Source organism: Colossoma macropomum, unplaced genomic scaffold (genome assembly GCF_904425465.1).
Source record: "Colossoma macropomum unplaced genomic scaffold, Colossoma_macropomum, whole genome shotgun sequence".
Classification (NCBI taxonomy): Eukaryota; Metazoa; Chordata; class Actinopteri; order Characiformes; family Serrasalmidae; genus Colossoma; species Colossoma macropomum.
The window spans coordinates 7184550-7200296 of NW_023494797.1; positions in this window are offsets into that span (position 1 = coordinate 7184550).

The window sequence follows — 15747 nt, forward strand, 5'->3', positions numbered from 1 at the left end:
ACTTGGAGATAGAAAAGGCCTTTTTTACTGCTTTAGTGACTGTGTTGACATACAGGACACTCCCACTGATTGTAAACACTGAAATAAACTAAGCACTCAAAACTTGCAGAGGATACTTACATTTAGACAACAATAACACTGAGTTTGTTGAAGAGAATCTCTTTACATGAACTTACAAAAACGTTTTTGCCTTCTTCTGCAAAGTTGCCATTTTAGATACTTTTTATGGACAGCGGCAATATCTTTTTTATGTATTCCTTTGTAACTATGTATCACTTTTTGAAGACCACAGTTAACAACGGCTTAGAAGGCAGAAGTGAGTAAAATAACGTATTACTATAAATTTACAGTACAACTTAAACAGTAATATAAAATAAAGCTGGTCATAACAGTTGTGTAATCATTTGATTTAACTGTAAACCATGTCAATTCTCACCAGGTTTTTCCCTTATTCATATGCATTTACATGCAGTAACATAACACAGCATTTAAAAATATTTATAACATAAGATAAATGCTCTTGCTATTGTTTACACTAGGCTGAGGGCAAATACATACCATTCTTCTTTAGAGAGTGAGGCATGGAGAAGGTTGCTAGCCAGCTAGCCAGAGTAGTCCTAGGTTAAGAAGCCCATAAGGCCTTTATGACAACCGTCCTTAGTAACTTCCATGAAGCTTTGAGAATGCCGCCTGAGTGTTAAACACTCCTTATACCTTCAATATGAATGGGCGGGGCTAAACTGCTATAGGCTGAATGGGCTGATATATGTAAATGGGTTGGTTTTGTGAAAAATAATAATAAATTCAAAACTGTTTCAGCAGCTGCGTTTCCATATATGGACTCTAATGACTGGGGAGTGAATAGCATGTTTTGAAGCTTGGATGAGGTGGGTGATGGTCCTTAATTGTGTAAAAGATCAAGTTCCGGCCCCCATCGGTAGCCCATTCTTCGGAGGTGGAATTATTGCAGGCAATAATGACGTCAGCTATAACACCCACACTGTGGGTTGTATTTCCATTCAAGTGAGATTTGGTCAGTAGGCTCTTTTGATTCTTTTTCCATTCACTCCCTGAACCCTTGCTCACCCCTCTTCCAATGTGCTAAAACAGTAAGGATCGGGGCTCATTAAAAACTCTTTCAATTAACTGCAAACAATCGCGGCCTTTTAGCTTAACAATGCGCTGGGTGTATGACTGATAGGAAGACAGAAAATGGCATGAACTGTCCTGAATGTAACGACAGCAAATTATGTTAATAGCCGTTAGCTTTGCCGCCAAGAGAGGAGCACAGTAGGGTGAACTTGTGTCACTCTCTCATAAAATACTCATCCGCCATTACTGGAAAATATGTCTAACTCTCTTTGAACTCTTCAGGTTATTAAATTCCTGAAAATGTGATGCAGTTTTACTAAAAATAGAATTTTAGACAGCTTGAGTGTTGAATGTGTTCTGTTTTAATAATAACATTTATTACACTGGTTTTATGAATGAGAAAGACTTGTCATATGAGAAAAACACTCCGGTTATGCAAGTGCTACTCTGAATTAATTGTTAGCCAGCCAGGGAATTTACAAAACAGACCATCATTCATTTTTGAATAGACGCAATGGTGAGGAACATGGGCTGTTATATTATTTTGTGGAAAAATGGGAATAATAAAGATATTCCGATCAGCCATAACAATAAAACCACCTTTATGTTTCTAAACTCATTGTTCATATAGGTGCACTTTGTAGTTCTACAATTACAGACTGCAGTCCATCTGTTTCTCTGCACACTTTGTTAGCCCCCTTTCACCCTGTTCTTCAGTGGTCAGGACCACCACAGAGCAGGTACTATTTGCTTGGTGGATCATTCCTAGCACTGCAGTAACACTGACGTGGTGGTGGTATTAGTCGTTCTGACAGTGCTGCTAGAGTTTTTAAACACCTCAGTGTCACTGCTGGACTGAGTTTAGTCCACCAACCAAAAATATCCGGCCAATAGCATCCTGTGGGCAGTGTCCTGTGACCACTGATGAAGGACTAGAGAATGACCAACACAAGCTGTGCATCTACAAGGTGGACCAGCAATGCAGGAGTGTCTAATAGAGAGGACAGTTAGTGGACACAGTGTTTAAGAGAACTGCTGTGTCTGATCCACTCATACCAGTGCAACACACACTAACACTCCACCATTTCACTGTCATGCAGTGCTGAGAATGATCCCCCACCCTAATACCTGCTCTGTTATGGCCCTGTGGTAGCCCTGGCCATTGAAGGACAGGGTAAAATGGGGGCTAACAAAGTATGCAGAGAAACAGATGGACTACAGTCTGTAATTGTAGAACTACAAAGTGCACCTTTATGGTAAGTGGAGCTGATAAAATGGACAATGAGTGTAGAAACAAGGAGATGGTTTTAATGATATGGCTAATCAATGTAAATACTGAAGTTATTGAAAATAAAGTGTGTCCTAAAGCCTCTAGTGCATTGGAGGGATGCCTTGTTATTAAAGCATGACAGTAAAACTTTTATTGCGACAGTTTGGACAAACCATAAAACATGACATTTAACTGGAAAAATAAACTGTGTTGCATTAGATGTTCTTTTGAGAAAATGCCCATGAACAAAGAATAGCAATGCAAATACTATGGGAAAGTTTAACAGTGAGAAAAATAAATTTGTACTAATGCAAAACTTGTTTCAAGCTTGCTGAGCACAAATGTGAAGCATTTTCATTAAAACATGAGATATTAACACAGGAGCACATTAACCATTAAACAGGCACCAACATCATGAATTAAGCAGCAGACCATGTCAATGCATGATCAAAAAGAACAAGAGTTTTTGTCAGAATGCTTTGTATTAGTGGTGGCCTTATTGTCAGGAAATTAGCACAGTGACCATGCTAGGTGTCTTATGCTAGGCATAATTGGCTTATTTAATTTGACAAAGTGCTGTACAAATAATCATACACCATTTTGACACCATTTTTTAAATGTAACACTACTGTTTTGCTCCTGCTCTGTATCTGTTCCAACTTATCAGACCTCAGGAAAATATTAGTAATAGTAATAAAGAATAGGTTTAATTTATACAGCGTCGTTCACAAACTCAAGGACACTTTACAATTCCTACAACGCAAATGAACAGCTAAGATAACATACAGTTCCCAGCTTGCAGTGATAAAACGCTCCTCACAGTCATCTACTGAAACTCCACTGTCATTGTGGAAAGCCATCCAGTTCGTTGCCCAGTCAAACTCTACTTCTGCAGTGAAGGACTTCTACACTTGCAGCCCAGCCAAACTCCACTGTCACAGTGCAAAGTTACTCAGCTCATGGCCCATTCAAACTCCACTGTCATGGTGAAGAATCTTCTGACTCATGGCCCAGTCAAACTTTGCTGTCATAGTAAATAATCTCCTGCCTCGCGGCTCGGTCAAACTTCACAGTCATGGTGAAGGATCTCCTGACTCACGGCCCAGGCAAACTCTGCTGTCATAGTTAAGAATCTTCTGACTCACGGCCCAGTCAAACCCTGCTGTCATAGTTAAGAATCTTCTGACTCACAGCCCAGTCAACCTTCGCTGTCATGGTGAAGAATCTCCTGATTCACAGCCCAGTCAAACTTTGGCGTCATGGTGAAGAATCTCCTGCCTCACGGCCCAGTCAAACTTTGCCGTCATAGTAAATAATCTCCTGCCTCGCGGCTCGGTCAAACTTCACAGTCATGGTGAAGGATCTCCTGACTCACGGCCCAGTCAAACCCTGCTGTCATAGTTAAGAATCTTCTGACTCACAGCCCAGTCAACCTTCGCTGTCATGGTGAAGAATCTCCTGATTCACAGCCCAGTCAAACTTTGCTGTCATGGTGAAGAATCTACTGACTCGCAGCTCAGTCAAAAGTCACTGTCATGATGAATCTCCTCACTTGTGGCCCAGTCAAACTTCGCTGCCATGGTCAAGAATCTCCCGACTCGCAGCCCAGTCAAACTCCGCTCTCATCATGATGACTCTCCTGATTCACAGCGCAGTCAAACTCCACTGTCATGGTAAAGAATCTTCTGACTCATGGCCCAGTCAAACTCCGTTGTCATAGTTAAGAATCTTCTGACTCATGGCCCAGTCAACGTCTGCTATCATGGTGAGGAATTTCCTGACTCACAGCCCAGTCAAACCCCGCTGTCATGATTAAGAATCTCCTGACTCACAGCCCAGTCAAACTCTGCTCTCACGGTGAAGAATCTCCTAACTCACAGCCTTGTCAAACTTTGCTGTCATGGTGAAGAATCACCTGACTTACAGCCCAGTCAAACTACGCTGTCATAGTTAAGAATCTTCTGACTCACAGCCCAGTCAAACTTCGCTGTTATGGTGAGGAATCAGTTGACTTATGGCCCGGTCAATCTCCTCTATCATGGCCAAGAATCTTCTGACTCACAGCCCAGTCAAATTATACTGTCATAGTTAAGAATCTCCTGACTCACGGCCCAGTCAAGCTTCGTTTCTACTGTGAAGAATCTTCCGCCTCGTGGTCCAGTCAAACTCTACTTCTGCAGTGAAGTGTCTCCTGGCTCATAGTCTATTCAAACTCCAGCGTTCAGTCCGGTCCGTTACCACAGTGAAGAGACTAGCCCAGTTGAACCCTTTCAGCTTGCGGCCCAGTCAAATGAAATAAAGTGAATGAGTTTCATATCAAGTATTGCAATATATTTTTGCATTATCAACCATCCCTACTTTACACATGGGAGATCTGCAATTTGCTGAATCTCCTCAAGCTGAAGCTTTAAGGGCACATTCACTGTTCTCTAATTGGATTCAGAATTCTTGCAATTCAGCGCAATGGTGTTCCCTTCACCCTCTGGATTACAAATCCCCATAATTAGTGGTGGGGCAACGATGTGAGGATGACTCATAGCGATGCTTTTGGTTTTCTGCTGATGCTGGCAAACATAGTTCTCATATTTCCATGCGAGGATCCAGTGCGCCTGCTGCTTCCGAAGCCAGTATGTTAAAATCAGGAGGAAATTCCTTTGGAACGTTTTAATTAGATGCTTATATAAAGATGATACTTGAAGTATGGGAGGAGATGGCCAAGATATGCCAAGTCATAAAAGATCGGTCTTAAGTACCCATTGTAAAGAAGCACCTGCATGTCAAATACAGATTTAGAAAACCCTCATGCAATAAGTGGTATTGAGAGAGAGACAAATGAAATATAAACACATGTCGACAAGAAGATTTAGAAACACACCAACCACAAAAATGCAGTACAGACTTTGCCATAGACTCATGACTTTGCCATGTGCAGCACTAAGACATACTTTGCTCCAAGTTAATCTGCCCTGTCTTGTTCAAAGTAGAAACATTTGTGTTCATGTCTGCACTGATGCATGGCCTGTACATGTGAGTGTGAACTGCTGCATCTTCACTTAAATGGCCCTTAGTGAACCATCGATATCACATTTGTATTTGTGGAGGGTGCTGAGCTTTACTCATCACCCCTATTTTTTTTTTACTCCATGATAAGTTGAAAACTAGGCAGGAAGACAGATTCTCTGCAGAGAAAAGACGTCTGCTTGGCAGCCACTACCTCAAAGAATGTGATGCTAAATACTTTGCACATTGGATTTTAGGCATCAAGAACTGCAGGTGCTCCAGTTCTGCACAACACCACCTGTTCTCACAAGCAATCTCCACAGAAAAGCATTGCCAATAGAATGGGATGCTCTGGAGCAGCTCCACAAGAGTTTGGTGTCACCATGCATCAGCTAGAGGGGTATAGAGACCCCAGCATTGGGCTGCAAAGCAGTGGAGTTGCATTCTCTGGAGTAATGGAGCTCATCCATTACCTTCGGGATGAGTTATAGTGACGTCTCTAATAGATACAACGCACTTCTGAGTTGTGAGGCAACATTGGCAAGGCCATGTCCAAAACAGTATTGAAACAAATTTCTGTTTGAGTTTCTCAAATGTTGCAGGTCCGGTTCAGTTTTCACCTTTAGTTTAACAGATTTTGTCTTCCGTTTGCTTTGTTTTTCTGCCTACTTTATCCTTCCACCCTACTTTTATTTTCTTAAACATTTTTTATCTAAGCTCCACAAGGCCAGCATGAGAGCAACGCATAATGTAAAGTTTTTTTTTCCAGACTGAAAATGTTTGGGATATTGTTTGAAGACACTGATTGATGAATGCATTAAGTAAGTGGAATTTAAACTTCATTTTGGATAGCAGATAAGCTAAATACTGTACCCCAATAGACACTAGGAATGTTGAGCCTTTTCCGGTCTCTAATTAATAGTGGTCTGGCTTGGTGCTGTGGGATGGATCAGGTTGAACTTGGGCAGACAATGTTCTTGCTATATTTGGCTTCTGATCAAAATTGCTAACCCAATTAAAGCTCTATTTATGTAACACATAGACACTGTGGCCTTCAGTTTAAGTAAAAAAAAAAACCCATCCAATATGCTTTGCACTTGGTGACTCCAAGAGATATGGACATGCACACAGCAAAAGCATAGCAGTGGTCCATTTGATGGCAAATGGAAGGAAATATTAAACAATGTATGGGTGGCCGGCAAGGTGCTGTAAACTTTGAGTCTACTGGGCCTGGAACAGGAACTGATTTCCTCTGAGAACTTGTGTACTTTTACCACACATGCACTGACCTGGCACAACGCAAATGCTTATGTAATGCGACACAAACATGTATCAGACCCCAGACAATATTCTGAGAAAGTGCACAAACATAATCACTTTATCCGTTGATGCTATAATCCAATTAGAATGTTGGAAGTGTTGAGGGCTCACTTCCAACAAGCATGCAAGAGCAGATAGAGGGAAATGTTATAATGGAAGAATTCTTTAGTTCCTCACAGCCTACGTCATCAAGACTTAGAGCCCTACTTTCGTGAGTTGCCTCCCTATTATTTTTTTCCAGTGGATGAAATTAATGTCATTGAAGCACTGTTGTCTCTTTTGGCTAGCAGTTAACACAACCCAAAATCTGGTGCCCCGTTAATCTACGTCCCACAAAGGGTGAAGTTTAAAGTTCATGTCTGCTGTCCTGTGCTCCATGACCCTTGCAATGTTCTCGTGCCTTCTGGTCCATTGGCCTCTTGACAAATCGAAGCATAGAAGAGGTCAGTGAGCTCAGTCAAAGCCTATAGATGAGTCTAACCCTCAACAACCCTAGATAACCCAAGAGTCAGATGCAGGACAAGAACAAAATAACCACACGGAAGAAAACAAACAACTGAACAATGGCTTCGGAAACATTTGCTTGTTGGGTAAACGGAGATGGGGCCACAGTGGGATCAAGTTTCCATCGAGTACAACGCTTGGATTTATCACCCAAAGTCATGCTGATGGCCTCGTAAACAAAGCAGTGTGCATGTTCTGTTTCTATTCACTCGGGCAATGACGCGTCAATAATGAGGATTTGGTGAAAAGATAAAGAGCAAATAATAATAAACCAAAATGTTGAGTTTGGAACACAGAGCAGAACATTGCTTCTCAGTCATTCTCTGTACCAAGAATGCTTGATTTAATGAGAGCCATTGCTTCTTTAAGTAGAATAACAATGTTCCTGTTCTGCACACTTAATCTGGCTAATTAAGTCCTTGTTTGTTAAGGTGGTACTCTGGCCAAAATGAAAGTTAGCCATCACTACATCTGTTCTAGACATGCCTACTGATATCCAGTGGTTCCTCAGTAGTCTCTAGAGTGAGATTTCTCAATTTAAAGACTAGAAAAATCCCCTTCCAATGATATGTCTTGAAGGTGGGTGAAACCTTTCGTCGCTGGCTGTTTGAATATTTTTCCCGATAGCTGGCTAACCCTCTGTTGCATGTATTATTTCTTAAACATGATACAAATATTTTTGTGTTTTTGTTATTTGAAATTGCTTAAATAATGGGAATATTTGATTTTTTTAAAAGGGGATTGATGGTTATTTTTTTCCATATGGCAAAAATGTGCAATAGTGGAAAGTACCATAAAATCAAATGTTTCTCTAAAACATCCTGTTATTTAAAATACGACTCAAAAATGAAATTTATACTTAGTGAAATGTATAATCTAATATTTACACAGTCAGATTAATATCATGCCCATTGTTATTTGAAATGTATGGTAATAAAGACATTATAATAAGACCTTTAATAAGACACAGGAACATCATTTTCTTAATCAAAAACATCATTAAGCATGTTTTATTAAGTAGAAATAAACACGAATGTGTACCAACACATAATTTGGGTGGGATATCACAATTGCTTCTGTTAGAACAGCTATTTATTGTTAAAAATACAAATTAAGTTTTTTTCACTTTTTAAATGTAATCAAAAATTGTAAATGTAGTCTCAGAGTGGCCTAGTGCTATGTATGTCAATTACAGTTCAAAAGGTTAAATGCACACAGATTACTTCCATATTCACATATTTGCCTTCTGGCGACAAATTCATTTCAGCATGTTACAAACAGAATCACATCTAAACTGGTTTTAATGATAAAAATTAAGGTTAACTTACCCCAGATAGTATTTTTTTTTCTTGAAGGAATTTTGCCTAAATATTGAACAGTCAACTTTGAGAGCCCACAGGTCATGACCTTCTGAATGTCCATGGAAATGGGAGGGCAAACAGCATTTCCTGGCCATCTGATGTCATCAAGTATTTGTCCCTTCAAAGTAAAAGACGTTTTCACAATTAAACGGTAAAACATGGATGTAATACAGGGTGATTCAAAAACATTCATCCGATTTCAAAATGATTTATTTCACTTCTAAATCATTGCAGAACAATGCAGTAAACTGTAAATGGTTTAAATGAGCATAAAGTTTATTATGTCATTTTACAAGTGCTCAGTATGAACCTCCTGCAGCTGTACGGACAACATCAACACGGTAGTCAAATTCATCAAACTCGATTGAGCATGTCGGGTTGTCACTGTACTCACGGCTCTTTCAATGCAATTTCTGAGATCATCCAGTGTTGTGGAACCAACGACAAATGCTCTGAGCTGTTGGAGGTTCACTGCCAGCAAAAATCACGTTGCACAGTTATGACAGATTCACTCTTATTGAAGTGGAGAATGCAAAATCCTTCTGCTCAGGGGTCGCCATCTCCTCGCAGACTGAAGGGAGCCATCTTCTGGTGACAGTCACTCTATGACCCCCTCTTTTAGTTGGATTGTGATTGGTTCCTAGGCACCTCACAGTTGTAAAAATATGGCGCATTGAAATCAGATTAATCTTTTTGAATCACCCTGTATTACTGCCTTTTAGCAAATTAGAGATAAAGTAATTGTTGGCAACACCATGCAATAGAGGGCTAATGCAGAAGATAGAACGTTTATAGATGAAAATACAAAGAAGATACAAAATTGTGAATTCTGTCAAACTGAAAAGGCTAAGGGGTGCTGTGATAATATTGCATAACATGACAAATAACATATTAACTGCTAGTTTTAGGCTCGAACGTTGAGGAAACTGAGGTCTTTGGTCCCTTTATGAAACCAAGGCAATTTCTAAATACTTAACATTTTCCAAATGCTTTTCAAGGCCCTTTCCAAATACTTCAAACCACATTAATTTAATGTCTTAAGTGTGAAGATGTGAATGTTATGCACAGTGCAAAACTGTTTTGTGCATGATCAGCCAATGATGCTTAATAACATGCCAAAAAAGGGTAGAATATAGATGAATTACTCTTAATGATGACTTTATGTTCATGTTCTTGCTGCAAAAAATGATGCATTCTAGCATATTTGTATGATTTGAATATATTCCTCCTCTTTTGAAGCTTATACAGTACATTTTCAGTAGACGTTGATGTGCAGGATGACCTGTTCCAGGGCAGGTTAGAGCTAGGTAATGTGTTACTATTATAACCTGCTGCTTGACCTTGAGCTTTTACTGTTTACAAGACAGACGTGATACCAGGTTAATTTGGAAATAATTTTGTCAATTAAATCACCCAGCCTGAAACCAGGAATTCTGTCCCATCAGGTCATTCTACTTTCCTCACGTGTCCCTGTTTCCCATGGCAAATCAATACATGCTTGCATGAACGCAATAAAAAGCATCCAACACTGAAGTGTATGCAAAATTCTGGGAACCATCCTTCAAAGTTTTCTGTTATTCCCAAGATCAAAGAAATAAAGAGTTTAAATTGCTAGGACATACAGTACTTAGTGCTCTGCTGTGCCTGGAAAACCTTCCTTTTGCGGTCTTGGATCTGTCCCACTGAAGTGAGCATGACAGATGCTCGAGTAACTATTTTCCATCAACTCAAATGCTCTTGGTCTTTGGAGACGTCACAGGTTTAGATTACTCCTGAGTGTGTTGATGTAGCAGAAGGCCCTGTGCAGGGTTCCCAGCATATGCTGCACAGTGATGCTGTGCAGCCCCTTGCTCTGTGTACCCCTTCAGAGGCCCCACTAAAGATTTTGACATGTGGGCTTTAAGGTTTGAGGACGTGCAGTACACCTGTAAGTGTTTGAACGCGCTAAATGCTCCAGCAGACTCCACTCACCTCCCAAACCTCCCACTCGGTCAGGCCATCACTCCTAATCTCCTTTCAGTCTTTCCCACAGAGGCTGTGCTTTCTGGAACAACATGAAGGCTGCTAAGACCATGGATGGTGGGTGTGAGGATGGAGTGTTTTAGGCCATGAACCAGAGCTAGCAGCTGGTCCATTTCCAGCTTGGTGACCCCTGCTATGAGGTGATGTTGGACCACACTGCTCTGTTTGTTTATTTCATCTGTATATTACTGGTTCATTGCTTAATGGTGCAGTCTCTTGCCCTTTGGTCCACTTTTCTGCCTCCTTGTTTTGGTTCTCTTTTTTTCTGAGGTTTGGCTAAGATTAGCTAAACATTTACTTCAGTTGACCAAGAGCATCATTAATTCAGTCTCTTTCTCAGAATTGGCTTCGCACTGTCTGTTCCTCATTCACTCCTGCACAGCTGGTCCAACATTACAACCTTTGGACATACTCACTGCTCTAATGGAAACATTTAGAATCTACAAGTGGGTTGATTTGGAATGCAGCTAAAGCTGCATGTCCTCTATTGTCCCTGACCCGAGCTAGCGCTAATTTTGGACCACAATCGGCATTGTTGCAGAAACTGTTACTCAATGCTACTCAAGGGACCGCTAGAATCACTTTTCTTTGCTTGACCAATCTGACGAGAGGAGGCCATGGTGATTGATATTTGGTTTGCGAATGTGAAAGGAGCTTTGCTTGTAGGTCACTGGATCTCACCCCTAAGATGCCCTAGTTAGCGATCCTGTCTGAGACAGTCACATGCTTGTACACTCTGTCTCGTAGTGTAAACACAAGACAGTGCAAGGCTCTTGTCTCCATGGCTCTTGCTCTGTGTTGGTGTGCTGGTACAGCTGTGGCCTGCTGTTGACTGGGTGAAAGGGAGGGGGAGGCAGAGTGGAACTGATCAAAGGGAGACTTCAGGCTTGGAGCCAGAGGAATAGGACAAATTGACACGTGCACTATGTCCAAAGCAGTCATGCCTAGACAGAAACTTTCCACCAGTTTCCAGTGCTCTCTTCAAAGTCATTAACATAAAATACAATCAAGTTAAAGTTCTGAGATTCTTAGAAATGCCAAGTTTTGTGTGACATTAGAAAAAGGCAATGTTAAATGCAAATAGGACCAATAAGCACGGAAATGGAATTTAATTCATGAAAGACAATGCAGTCTAAACCTCTATGCACAACAACTTTTCATGAAGTTGAAATTATAATAAACTATATACTCATCTATTTACATTATTGGGCAAAAGTCAGAGACCACCCTTCAATTATTTAGTTCCCAGCCAAATGACCATTAAGTGCTAGTTGTTCATTTTTCAGGAGACATTTCTGAGGAGATTAGAACTATAATAATAGATAATCCACTTGCAGAAGGAAAGGGAAATTCAAAGGATAATAAGGGAAAAACAGGAGTTTCTAAAACTGGTGTTCAAAAAATGATTAAAAGAGAGAAATATAATTAATAAGAGAGAAAATAAAACTCCTAGCAACTGTGCGAGACATGAAAGACCACCCAAACTGTCACCATCAGATAAACAGCACTTAAAGCTTTCACCTTTGAGAGCAAGGAGACAATCTACAGATGTTTCATGTCATTCTTCCACAGTAAGAACACAACTCAACGTGGGTCATGGGTCTGAAAAGATGTGTATCTTTCAAGAAGCCCTTACTGAGAAAAGGAAAAAGACAATAAAGAGGATTATTTGCAAATCAAACAAAGAAGCTACTGGTGTTCTCAGAGCAATAGACTGACCACTCCAATTCCAGACTGCAATTTCATTGAATGTGTTTGGATTACTTAGATCGTAAGAAGCAGAAAATGCAACCAACTTCTAAGACTGAACTGTGGAGGTGTGGAAAAATATCCTTGCAGATTTCTTTGAAAACCTGAAAGCAAATCTCCTAAAAAAATGAAAGCTGTAATAAAGGCAACAAGTGGACACTACTAAATACTGGAAAAAATGATATTTAGTTGTTGAGGCTTCTTTGTAATTTTCTTTTTTCTGCTGTTTTCCTGATGCTGAATGAAAATGATGATGTGATGATGATAAAGTTAAATGACTGGAAATGACTAAAAATGACTGGAAAGTATTTAAAATGAACAGTGCAACATAAATAATAAAATATTACATTCTTTGTTATCACTGGCAACTTATACTGTGACTTGTAATGGAACTCAACAGCAAACTCTTTAAATAAGAGAGATGCTCATTTGTTTTAGCAAAATAGCATGCTGAATTCAAAAGGACAAAATGTATTGAGTTCTGCAAATGTATAAATATTTTTGTTAGATAGTTCTCTCGTCTCCAGCCATCTGACAGAATGACATTTAAGGCCTGGTCGTGTTGGAGAATCGAAAGAGGTGAGAACTGAGCTCAACTGTACAGTTCTGTCTTTATGTTATGCAAGCCCTTCTCACTCTCTGTTTACAAACTAGGACTTCTGGCATTGTCTCTTAACAAAGTGCCCATCAGTTATTGACCCAAACCTCCGTGTCACTCTGCTTAGCGAAGAGGCGCACGCAAAGGCCGGTGCAGAGTGACGTATGACCGTTCCTTCCCTTTGTGCGAAACAAAAGTCCTGGCTATCAAAGAAACTCGACACTGGCCAAAAACAATACATGCAATTAATGAGGTAAACATGCCTGACAGTGAAACGCGCTGGCACTGTAACCGCACTCCAGTAGCCAAATTCCCATCTGAGAGGGAAAACCAGGTCCACTGTGTTTCCGTTCTTGTCCTCGATTCCAGGTAATCCAAGGCCCTTTCTAAGAATCGCGGATACTGTCTGCTCCGGCCAAACCCGGAGGAATGGGAGCGGGTGCTATTATCTGACCATGCAAGGCAGGGATATGTCTAAATCTGTGCGGTTTCTCAATTGCTGACCATTGTAATTGCTGCAACTGAGCGCTGAGTGAAATGTCATAGTGCATGTTCTTTCTCCTTTCTGGCTTGGTTTTGCTTCTGATGGGTCCAACTCTGGGCTTTGTTAAACAAACTCACAGAATTAGAAGAAGTGCAGCCAATCACTAATTCACTTATCTGTACTTATCTACAAATGTGCTCTAGCAAAAATCCTATTTAATGAGAAATTGCAGTTGGCTGCTCAAGTCTGAGAGCTGTATGATTTTCAGGTAATATTTAGTTGGTATGCTTTATTAGAAAATAACTACAGCAACATAGACCAGTTCAGTAGCTTATCATTTTAAACAAGAAATCTTATGTAGTGATTCTAAACAAAGTGTGCTGCTATTGCTCATTAGATTGAGGCAAAGGGTGGCCTGGGGGGCCTAAGTCCTCTCACTTGTTTAGTCAGAGCGCAAGACGAATTACATTTTAGAACATTTTATTGGAATAGAAAGATTTTTTTAAACATTCTGAACCAAAAGGCACTGAGGTTTAATATCTTCATGTCTTTTTTCACCTTTAATAACAGAGATTGACAAAAGTCATCACCAATTTTCAACAGATGCTGTCACTATGGCAACATTTACTGCATGCTGGTCATGTACAATTGCTGTTTCCAACTGCATTCTGCTTTTTTTCAACAGCAACATTAAAAAACATAACATTGGCCTTCTTGACTGTTTCTGGAATTTTTGGAAATGAGCTGAACTGTGCTAGTACTAATGTGGACTACTACCTACCTAAATAGCGAGGTTGACTGTGGTAAATAAAGTTGAATCTAGCAAAAGAACAATGAGAAGGTCTTTAACCTTTCACCATAGATATCTACGCCTAATGCTGTAAAAGGTCGGCGTATGGTTAGTTGCCGTGTTATGTTGTCAGCTGTTATAGCAGTGAGACACAAAAATATGAGGTCCGCAATTGTGTGTTGTACAACCCCATTTCCAAAAAAGTTGGGACGCTGTGCAGAATGTAAATAAAAATAGGATGCAATGATATGCAAATTAAGTAAACCACATTTTAAAGGAGAATACTGCACAGACAACACATCAGTTGTTCAAACTGAGAAATATTATTGTTTTGTGAAAAATATATGACCGTTTTGAATTTGATGCCAACAAAATGTTCCAAAAAAGTTGGGACGGCGGCATGTTTACCACTGTGTTTTAACAACACTCTGTAAGCGTTTGGGAACTGAGGAGACCAACTGCTGTAGTTTTGAAAGTGAAATGTTTTCCTGTTCTTGTTTGATACAGAATTTTAGCTGCTCAACAGTTCGGGGGCTCCTTTGTCATATTTTTCATTTCATAATGCGTAAAATGTTTTCAGGTTGTGACAGGTCTGGACTGCAGGCAGGCCAGTATAGCGCCTGGACTCTTTTAATACGAAGCCATGCTGCTGTAATACATGCAGAATGTGGTTTGCCATTGTCTTGCTGAAATAAGCAGGGCCTTCCGTGAAAAAGACGTCGTCTGGATGGCAGCATATGTTGCCAAAACATGTATCTATTGTTCAGCATTAATGGTGCCTTCATAGATGTGTACATCACCCATGCCATGTGCATTAATGCCCCCCCACACCACCATGAATACTGGCTTTTGACCTGTGTGCTGATAACAAGCTGAGTGGTCTTTAGCCCGGATGATGCAGTGTCTATGATTTCCAAAAAGAATTTCAAACATTGATTCGCCAGACCACAAGACAACTTTCCACTTCACCTCAGTCCATTTTAAATAAGCTTGGGCCCAGAGAAGGTGGCAGCATTCCTGGATCCTCTTTATATATGGTTTCTTCTTTGTGTTTTAAAGTTTTAACTTGCATTTGTGGATGCAGCAACATACTGTTTTCACAGACAGTGGTTTTCACAGAGTGGTGAACTCCTCCTCATCTTTACCTCTGAAAGGCTCATCCTCTTTGGGATGCACTTTTTTGTACTCAGTCACGTTACTGACCTGTTGCCAATTAACGACCAGGTGTCTTTTTTAGTATTACACAACTTTACTAGCCTTTTGTTGCCCCCGTCCCAACTTTTTTGGAATGTGTTCTTGGCATCAAATTCAAAATTGGCATATGTTTTTCAAAAAGCATTAAAATTTCTCAGTTTTAGCATTTAATATGTTGTCGTTGTACTATTTTCAATGAAATATAAAGTTTAAATGATTTGCATATCATTGCATTTTGTTTTAATTTACATTTTGCACAGCATCCCAGTTTTTTTGGAAATGGGGTTGTATTTAAAATGAAATTCTGGGTTCGCCACTGACTTGAATGGGATTTTATAAAGCTTGTCCACCTGGCAACAAAGA